Raw genomic sequence first — 8,729 nt, forward strand, 5'->3', positions numbered from 1 at the left:
ATTAATAAGTGGACATTTTTTCAGCTAATCAAAATCATTTATTTATTAAAAATCTCTTTTTTTTCCGTTGTCAAGGATAATTCTGTTATAGGTACAACTTGACTTTTTTTGTCAGAAATTTATAATTTAAGGAGCATAATGCCGGTGTCGTTGCGATTTTCTTACCGAATATGCCCTGGTGGATTGACTAATATCCGGAAATTTTATTCTCATGCATTTCCAAAACGTAATTAGCCCTCGTGTTCCACTCGGGCTAATTACTACGTATTGGAAATGCATTCGAAAACATTTTCGAAAATAATCAATGCACTTGAGATATTATAAATGAAAATTGCATGACACTATGGAAGAACCAATCTGAATTTAGTGTTTAATAAGATTACCATAGCAACACAAAAAAATTCCGAAAATGTTTTGGCAACTCTAAAATTAATAATAAGTGGAAATTTTTTTCACAACAAAAACTAACCCCTGATTTTTAAATTTCTCTCTTTGCTTTAATAAATTTGAGTTTTTTCTTGAAATCGTGATATCATGCAATTTTCTTACCGAATACCACTCGTATGTTGATAGAATCCGGGAATTTTGTTCCCGTGATTGTCAAAAACGTGATTATGTAATTAGTTCGAGCGGAACAATCAACACACTCGGGGTATTGTAAGTAAAAATAGAAAATATTATTTAGAGGAAGGTGATAGTTATTTATATACCATTCACGATGTTTTGGCATAAGGGGAGGCTATGATTTCATTTTTTAACGTTGGATACATGTTTGATTTCTGTCATTTCTGCTGTCACTAAAGTGCCTGACATGTGGACCTATCAAAATGAACATAACATGTTGCCAAATTTACCGTAATCATAATTAAGCGATTTTTAAACGTATTGATGGTGTTTGTCTTAGACTGCAGAACATATTTTCAGTAAGTTACAATGAAGTCAAGTTCTTTTTGTGTATAAATTGAATCATAGGTGAGTACAAGATAAATATGTAGCACGGATAGCGAAGGAAGAAACAACGACCCAATTGAAATGGCACAGGGGTTTTGTAAGACGTATTATAACTTCGCGATAGAGTTGTGAATTTATGGCTTGAGTCTATTTTGAAATGTACTCCTGAAATTTGCCAACATTTTTGTAGATATTGTGAAGAACTGATTTCGGAAGATTGGGCAAAATTAATGTGAAATCTTTCATTTGAAAACATTCTACCTTTAATATGTAATTTCATTAGGAGAATCTGACTGGGAATTTGATTGGGATTTTGATGCAGGTAATGATCATTCAGAATTTTCTAATGAAATTATGGAAGTTGAATAGTTTTGTTCTTTTTTGTCATAGACTTTGGGTGTGTAAATATTTTGCAGAAAGATTCGAATAAAGTAGGTACAAGATTTTATACAATCTAGTTCTAGGAATGTTAAGACACTGTATAGGTGGGTTATCTAAGTGGTGCATAAATTAACAGGAGCCACTTCGTCTTTCGGTCCCGGTCCCTACTATTCTGTAGTTTGTTCAAGTCAGTTTCCTGTTTTGTTAAATTGGATTAAAAATGTGTGAGTATTGTTCTATTGCAAACTAGTAAAACTGACAACAATGCACTGACGCAGTCTATAACCTCAAATTTAGAAAAACATAACCTAATTCAACAGACAGCTTTACTGCCAACTTAAATGCACTTTTTCCATGGCCTCCCCTTATGCCAAAACATCGTGAATGGCATATACATTAGAGTACGGGATGTGAATTTTCCGGCACGACAACTGGTTTCGGGCACGATGGCGCAGCCGAGTGCCTGATTAGTTGGAGGGCCGGAAAATACGTCCCGTACGACATTTGTATTAGACTTTTCGGCTGACCAAAATATTAAATCTTTTAAAAATCAAGACTAATTTTATTGTAGAATTTGACATCGTCAATAAAGAATCGAATGCTGTGGAATCAATTCCTTGACGACCGTGACCGCTCATTTGTTTTTTTCCTAACAAATTATTTACCGGCTAAATTTTCACGGTCGTGATTCAAAATTTGATTTTGGTGTATTAATCGAGTGAAAAAAATGTCTAGTATATAATATAGAGTGAGTTAAATGTGACACCAGAGGCAGTACAACTAGTGGCAGGACTAAATTCGGAATTATTACCACAAAAATCGAAACAACGTTACATAGGACAATTTTCTCTCACGAAAGTATGTAATAACTATTCTTTAATTCACAAATTTTTAATAAACCATATTTTATTACAGACAGTTTTATTAATAGGTGTTTGTGGTGCCTGTCTCCGAAAGAAGTTATATACTCTGAAAATGTAAAATGTCAAGAGAAGATATTATATTGATAACTGACACAAAAACCAATATTTGTAGATCATTTGCCATTACCAATCCAAACTGGGTTGAAACTGTGAAGAAATATATGGAAGTCAGGTTAAATTGGTATTAATAAAATTGACAAATATTTGAACCTTGATTGCCCTATGGACACAAGATTGAAGTTCCTAAAATGATTCGTGATGACTGATGATGACCTTCCTTCAACATCAAAAACAAAATGTACTGTGTTGCAGCTATAGCTCAAACAATGGTGAGTTGTGTCACAAACTTCGATACAGTGCTTTAATCTACTTGAATTTTTAGCACTTGCTTCCAATATAACTATGTACCAGCAGACAATTCCATCACCAGTACCGTAAGAGAAGCACCAGTACAACATATTGACATTCAACCCAGAAGTAATAAAGCTGACAGTTACCAAATTGTTTCTGCATTGTTCTCTAAAGGGGAGAATTGTAACAATAATGTTTACAACTGTAATTTTACAAAATAAATTATGTTAATAATGTTGCAAATTATTAAAATGTCTTGTACTATCGGCGCCATCGAAATGTGAACGCCAAATTTTCCTAGTGTGTGTTGTAGCATCAATCATAGGCGTGCGTTAATGTGTCAGATTTGTGACAATTTTCACAAACATAATTTGTCAACAGATTTAATTTATTTTTAAACAATATACATGCCACGACACTTGACCGATATGGGAAAAGCGAGGGCTGTTGCCAAACTCGAGGAAAATTGTAAAATTGTAATAGAAAGTTATAGGTAATATGTAGAAATCTTTTCTTAACTTTCATACATATAGTACGCCACTGAACAAAGTTTTATTTAATGTAGAACAAAACAGAAGACGTTTCTATGGCACCAGAAATTCGTTCACATTTCGTTGGCGCCGATAGTACTTAACCACTTCCTGGTGAAAACGAATCATCTTTCTTCATACAAGATTTTGGGGTTAGAATGTTTTGTGTATTTTTATTTTCCAGTTGCACTTTAGCACTAACAGCTAGTACTGGATAAAGTAGGTACACAAAACCATATATCAACTTCTATGGTTTAGTTTTATTGTGCAATTTTGCAGATATTTATGAAATACCTGACAATTGTCAAACTTTTTGACATATACAGCTGCCAACCCAATAGGTTGCATTTTCCCTGTTACGATTATTTTCTTTTTCGATCGATATAAATTAAACAAACACATTTATCGGAAAAATTATTCAGGGAAACGTGTTTTTTTACACCAAATTAAAGTAACGTATGGACACTTTAATTTTAAATTAACTGTGAAAAGAATAAATCAACGGTGTCCGCACATTTTTCCCGTACTCCACGAGATTTTTCCCACATTCCACTAGAAATTTTTGACATTGTACGGGAAATCGCACCTCCCTTGACCTAAAGTGTAAGGTAACGCTATATTTCCCAGATTGGGAGGCCGAAAATGTATTTTTAAAAACAATTAGCGGTACAGGGCTCGTATACAGGGTGATTCATCTTTTACCGCCGGTGGCAAAATTGACCTTAAAAATTATGATTTCACTTTCATATTTTGCAGACCTAATTTATTATCCACAAGGCACATAATATCAAAAAATGAAATTTATAAGTTAATTAGGTCAAATTTTGCCATTTTCTCAATTGTTAATTGTTCAATTTATTCAACCTTGTAGTATATGCACACTCAGGTATTTTCACACAATTTTACCATGTTAAATTAATTTTAGCGTATGGTATTATTGAAATAAACGCATTTTGATATTCAAATTTGTATTTGCTTCATGATTTACGACATAATGTCTAAATATCTTAACAATAAGATTTATTAGAGGATTTTATTGCCACAGCAGGGGGTCCTTTGTAAAATCGAAGAAATTCGCCTAAGCAGGTCAGTTTTACAAGGTAGTCATTGTAAGAGAAAATTTACAACACTAAAAGCCAACAACCATCAATAAAGGCAACTTTTCCATTAAAATCGATTTAATTCAAAAACTATCAAACATTTTTCGAAACGGATTGCAGATATTGATTTTATACGCCATTAGCCACATTCTGATGCATACATTTGAACATAATTTTTTTTTGAAAAACAGTTTTTTATAAATATCTGCTCAATAAAAAAAAATTTTTTGAAATAAATTATACCGGTCGAAAGTAAATTTTTCGACAAAAGTCTGTAAATTTTATAAATTTTCCTCAATTCTTAAGGGTCATTTTGCCACCGGCGGTAAAAGATGAATCACCCTGTATAGTTACAGGTAGCCGGACTAGCCAGAGGGGCCCGGCACCACTAAGTTGGGGTAGAGAGAGGTAACGATTCAACAGTCATAAAAAATTATATCTATGCTTATTTTCCCTCAACATCAAATTGAACAGTATTTGTTTTAGAACTTTCAATTGCAGCCTCCATCCAGACATGCAAAGTACTTCCTTCGTCCAGTTTAATTTTACTGACACTAGTAATAGCCAATGTTAATTTTTTTTTGGAAAATATCTATCTTTTTTAGTCTCAAAGTCATACGGGCTGAAAGGTTATAGTTTTGACCTAATGTATTTTAATTATTGGAAAATATTTTCAGAATTTTTTAAAAGGTAATGGAACAGCGACATTTAAGATCCAGAGCGAACTAGTGTAAATTAGAGGTGTTAAATAAACCGTTAAATAAGTTCTTTAAATCGTCGATCCACGGAGTGTGAAAACGTTACACTATTACCTATTATTATGCCATATATCCCCTAAAAAAAGAACACATAAGTTGTCTGGCAGTTGGGCACCACTTGTCCTTTCAAGTGACGTAAAACTGGTGACAAAAATTGTCGTTGCCCTGTTGTAAACTGATTATGAGAAGATACCAGAGAAGCCAACACGACGTAGAAAAATTTTATACCGAACACAGCATTTCGTGAAGAGCGCTAAATGTGAAAATTAGAATTTGGCTCTCACCACTGGCATATTAGGGGCTATTCTGTATCTAGTACGTTAAAAGTAACACACCGATAAAATTTTAAAGCTCCGTCAAATCGAAAAAGCTATTCTGTATCTGCGCATCCTGTTAAAATTTTGTCGTACGTACGTCAAATTTGGGAGGAAGTACGTTATTTTTATGGGTCGACAATTTCCGACCCTTAAATTAACAGACCGTTTTTTTGCCCAGTGTATCTTCATTTTTGGGTTATGTTCTGTGAGTTTTTACAATAATTATAAACTTTTCCTTTTTTAAATCAACAAGATTGGTTTCATGCAGCACTTCCCAATTTTTCCAATTAAAAATAGATATGCATTATTTAAATGTTTATTTCATTATATACTTAAAACAATCCTTATGAAAATTATGACTAAAATTTATATTGTAATGTAGCACTGACATGCTTCTTTTTTTGGCGTTTGGCAGCACGAGTCAACACCTCATTGGCCAGCTTTATATTGGACTGGGCACCCTTCATGTTTTTCTGCGATATTTATTACATCAGTTTGGGGATGCTTGCGTTTTCTACTTCTTTCTTCTCTTCTGTTATGCGTATCAACACCCAACACATTAATGTTCACCCCAATGTCAGGCGTCTGCTCATGGATATCAAAGATACGCACTAGCACCACATCAGATAGTCAAAATCGGAAACAAAAATTACACAATAAATCCAAATACTCAAGTACTTGCCTTCCACAATTATTACTGTCTTTTCACCAATCACTCTTGTTTATAGTGGCGGCCGGGGAAAATGAGAATGACTTAAATCGCTCTGGGCTGTATTCAAATAAAACTGTAATGGTTATCATTATAAAGATTTACGATAGGGCCAAATTTTGCCTGTCACCACCTGCAAACAAAACCCTTCTTAAATCGTTCCTTCTAAGAACACAGGTATTCAAAGAAATCGGCCCCTGTCGTAAATCTTTATAATGATAACCATTACAGATTTATTTAAATACAGCCCATAGTAATTTAAGTCATTCCCATTTTCCCCGGCCGCCACTATACATTACGTTAACCTCACTTTTCACTTATATTCCATCCATAGACAAATGAACACACTGTCAAATATGAATTTAATTCTCAGTGCGCAAGCGCTAAGGCTCGTTCACAATCAACTTGTCGTACCTACGTTATATTTTACCATTTTATCGGTCTACGTTATTCTGAAGTTACAGAATAGCAAATTTGTCTCCCCAATTTAAAGGTCTGTCAAAGTCCGAACTTTTAACGTATGCTTTACTTTTAACGTACTCGATACAGAATAGCCTCTATTCTTCCCCTTAAGATAACTCGACATACCGGCATTATACAGGGTAATTCTAAATGATTGTAGTCGACGTAGGCCATGCCCATGTTATTACATTTTTGCCGCTTTCATGTGAACTGTCAGTTTTGTCGCTGTCACTGTCATCTTTTAGGTGAAAAGTGCGGTGAAGAGTTTTTTATTTATTTTTGTTAAATGAACGATTGAATCCAAAAAAATTGAGTTGTTTTGCACCCGTGTGTGAACGGTGTGTACTCACTTATTCACATCATTTTGATGTTTTTTTTATGTGGAGCGGCAACCATAAATTTTACATTCAGTTTTCACGCCTACTTCGACTACAATCATTTAGAACAACCCTGTACATCGGCTTACTGATGCTTGACTCATTCCCAAAAAAGCGTTTGCTCCCACATCAGTCTGGTAACTGCCATGACCCAAAAAATATAACGTACAGAATACTTTTAAATGATTCGGAATTGCTGTTCTTCTGACACCAGGTGACAAGTGCATAACCACCTCCTTGAGAACAAATTGAACTGCTTCTTTATTTAAGCGAAAGAATTCAACAAATTTTTTGTGGGGCAACTCAAATGGGTTACTCCAGTCTCTTAAATTCCGATAAAATAAATGAAATTGAGATCTGAAAATTTTATAAAATAGTGTAGGTATAGTCCATTTTTTTATTATAGTCCGATGAGCTTAGTCCGAATCAAGAAGTCGACATGACCTGCGTCTGCTTTCGACATTTGACAGCAGTGCATGGTTCTACCAATATTTGAAAATTTATTTAGGCAACATGAGACAGATATTGTGTTCTTTCGTGCTTTCTTGGTATTTCTGCAAATTCATTCCTCCGTTTTAATTTTATCTTCCAAAAAACCGCTCCCTTCAGAACGCTTTTGATTAACTATTTACATATCAACTAATAGGTCAGATATATTAAAAATTGTTGAAAACAGCACTAAACATCCACGTTTAGACTGTCTTTCTTTCTTCCTAGATTTTGTTTCGGCAACGCCATGAACACAAAACAACTCTATGTATTAGTTTACCCCAAGGAGGTTAAAGTAAGAGGAGGGAAAGCAAGTTTGAAAAAGTGATGCCACCCGCACAAATCGTGCAGAGCCATAAAAGGTTGCTAAACAAGGGTGGTTGGTGGGGATGGTACCAGTGGCGTATAAAAGACGGGGCGTACAGATAATTTGTAACAGAAAGTACTATCGCGGCCATCCAAAAGTGAACGTTTTTTTTTATAGTTTGATATTTACTTTAAATCATAGGCGTCCTAAAATGTCAAAGTTTGACACTAGCGATAAAAAATGTATTGAAACTATTTTTTTTAAATGCCACATCTCTCTCCGATGCAGACAGATAGGGCTATTGCAAAGCTAGAAGAAAATTGGTCGTTGGCTGCTGTGGCGAGAGAATTACATTGCAGTAAGACTTGCATCTTCAATATAAAGAGGGGTTGGCAAGAAAACAGGCTTGAGAGGCCAATGCGAATAGGTGTTAGAAAGGTTTCTTTACTAAAGCTTGTTTGACACGATACTAAATTTTTGAGAAAATTTACTAGTAAATGAGAGAGGACCAATGAACGATCAGGATCTGACAAAGACAGACTATGATCCTGATCGTTCATTGGTCCTGTCGAGGGTCTCTCTCATTTTCTAACAAATTTACTACGAAATTTAGCATCGTGTCAAACAAGCTTAAAGTTTACTTTCACTTTAATAATGTATTAATTACTTCTCAGTCTCATTTTGATTATTACAACTTTTTATTATTAAAATAGTAACGCCTGCTGCACGAACGCCAATGAATACAGCCTGATTTAATCTAACGAAAAATACGGAAATTTTCGCAAGCTATCGTTCACTTTTGGATGGCCGCGATTGTACATAAAAAAAAATTAACAAAAATAAAAGAAGTAAATTTATAATTCAGAAAAAACTATAAGTACATGATGGGGCGCACTGGAGCATTTGTTGTAACATAAAAACGCTTAAAACCTTGTTTCGGGGGTTAAAGGAACGCCACTGACGCCAAAGCGATGCGATACCCGGTGGGCCGTTCAAGGACGTTCGCGGTCATTAAAGGTTGCTGGAGAAGGAACGATTGGCATCACTTTCAATGCATTACCAGCATAGGGCGCT

At 34.6% G+C, this 8,729-nt stretch overlaps 1 long non-coding RNA gene across 1 annotated transcript; it reads right to left on the bottom strand.

The window, feature by feature from the left end:
- Window positions 1-2,366: 2,366 nt before the first annotated feature.
- Window positions 2,367-3,780, bottom strand: LOC138135628 (uncharacterized). Its single transcript, XR_011161034.1, has 2 exons — window positions 3,242-3,780; window positions 2,367-2,808 (listed from the first exon to the last, which is right to left on the bottom strand). It is a non-coding gene; the product is annotated as an uncharacterized lncRNA (long non-coding RNA).
- Window positions 3,781-8,729: the final 4,949 nt, after the last annotated feature.

This window comes from Tenebrio molitor, chromosome 7 (genome assembly GCF_963966145.1).
Source record: "Tenebrio molitor chromosome 7, icTenMoli1.1, whole genome shotgun sequence".
NCBI lineage: Eukaryota > Metazoa > Arthropoda > Insecta > Coleoptera > Tenebrionidae > Tenebrio > Tenebrio molitor.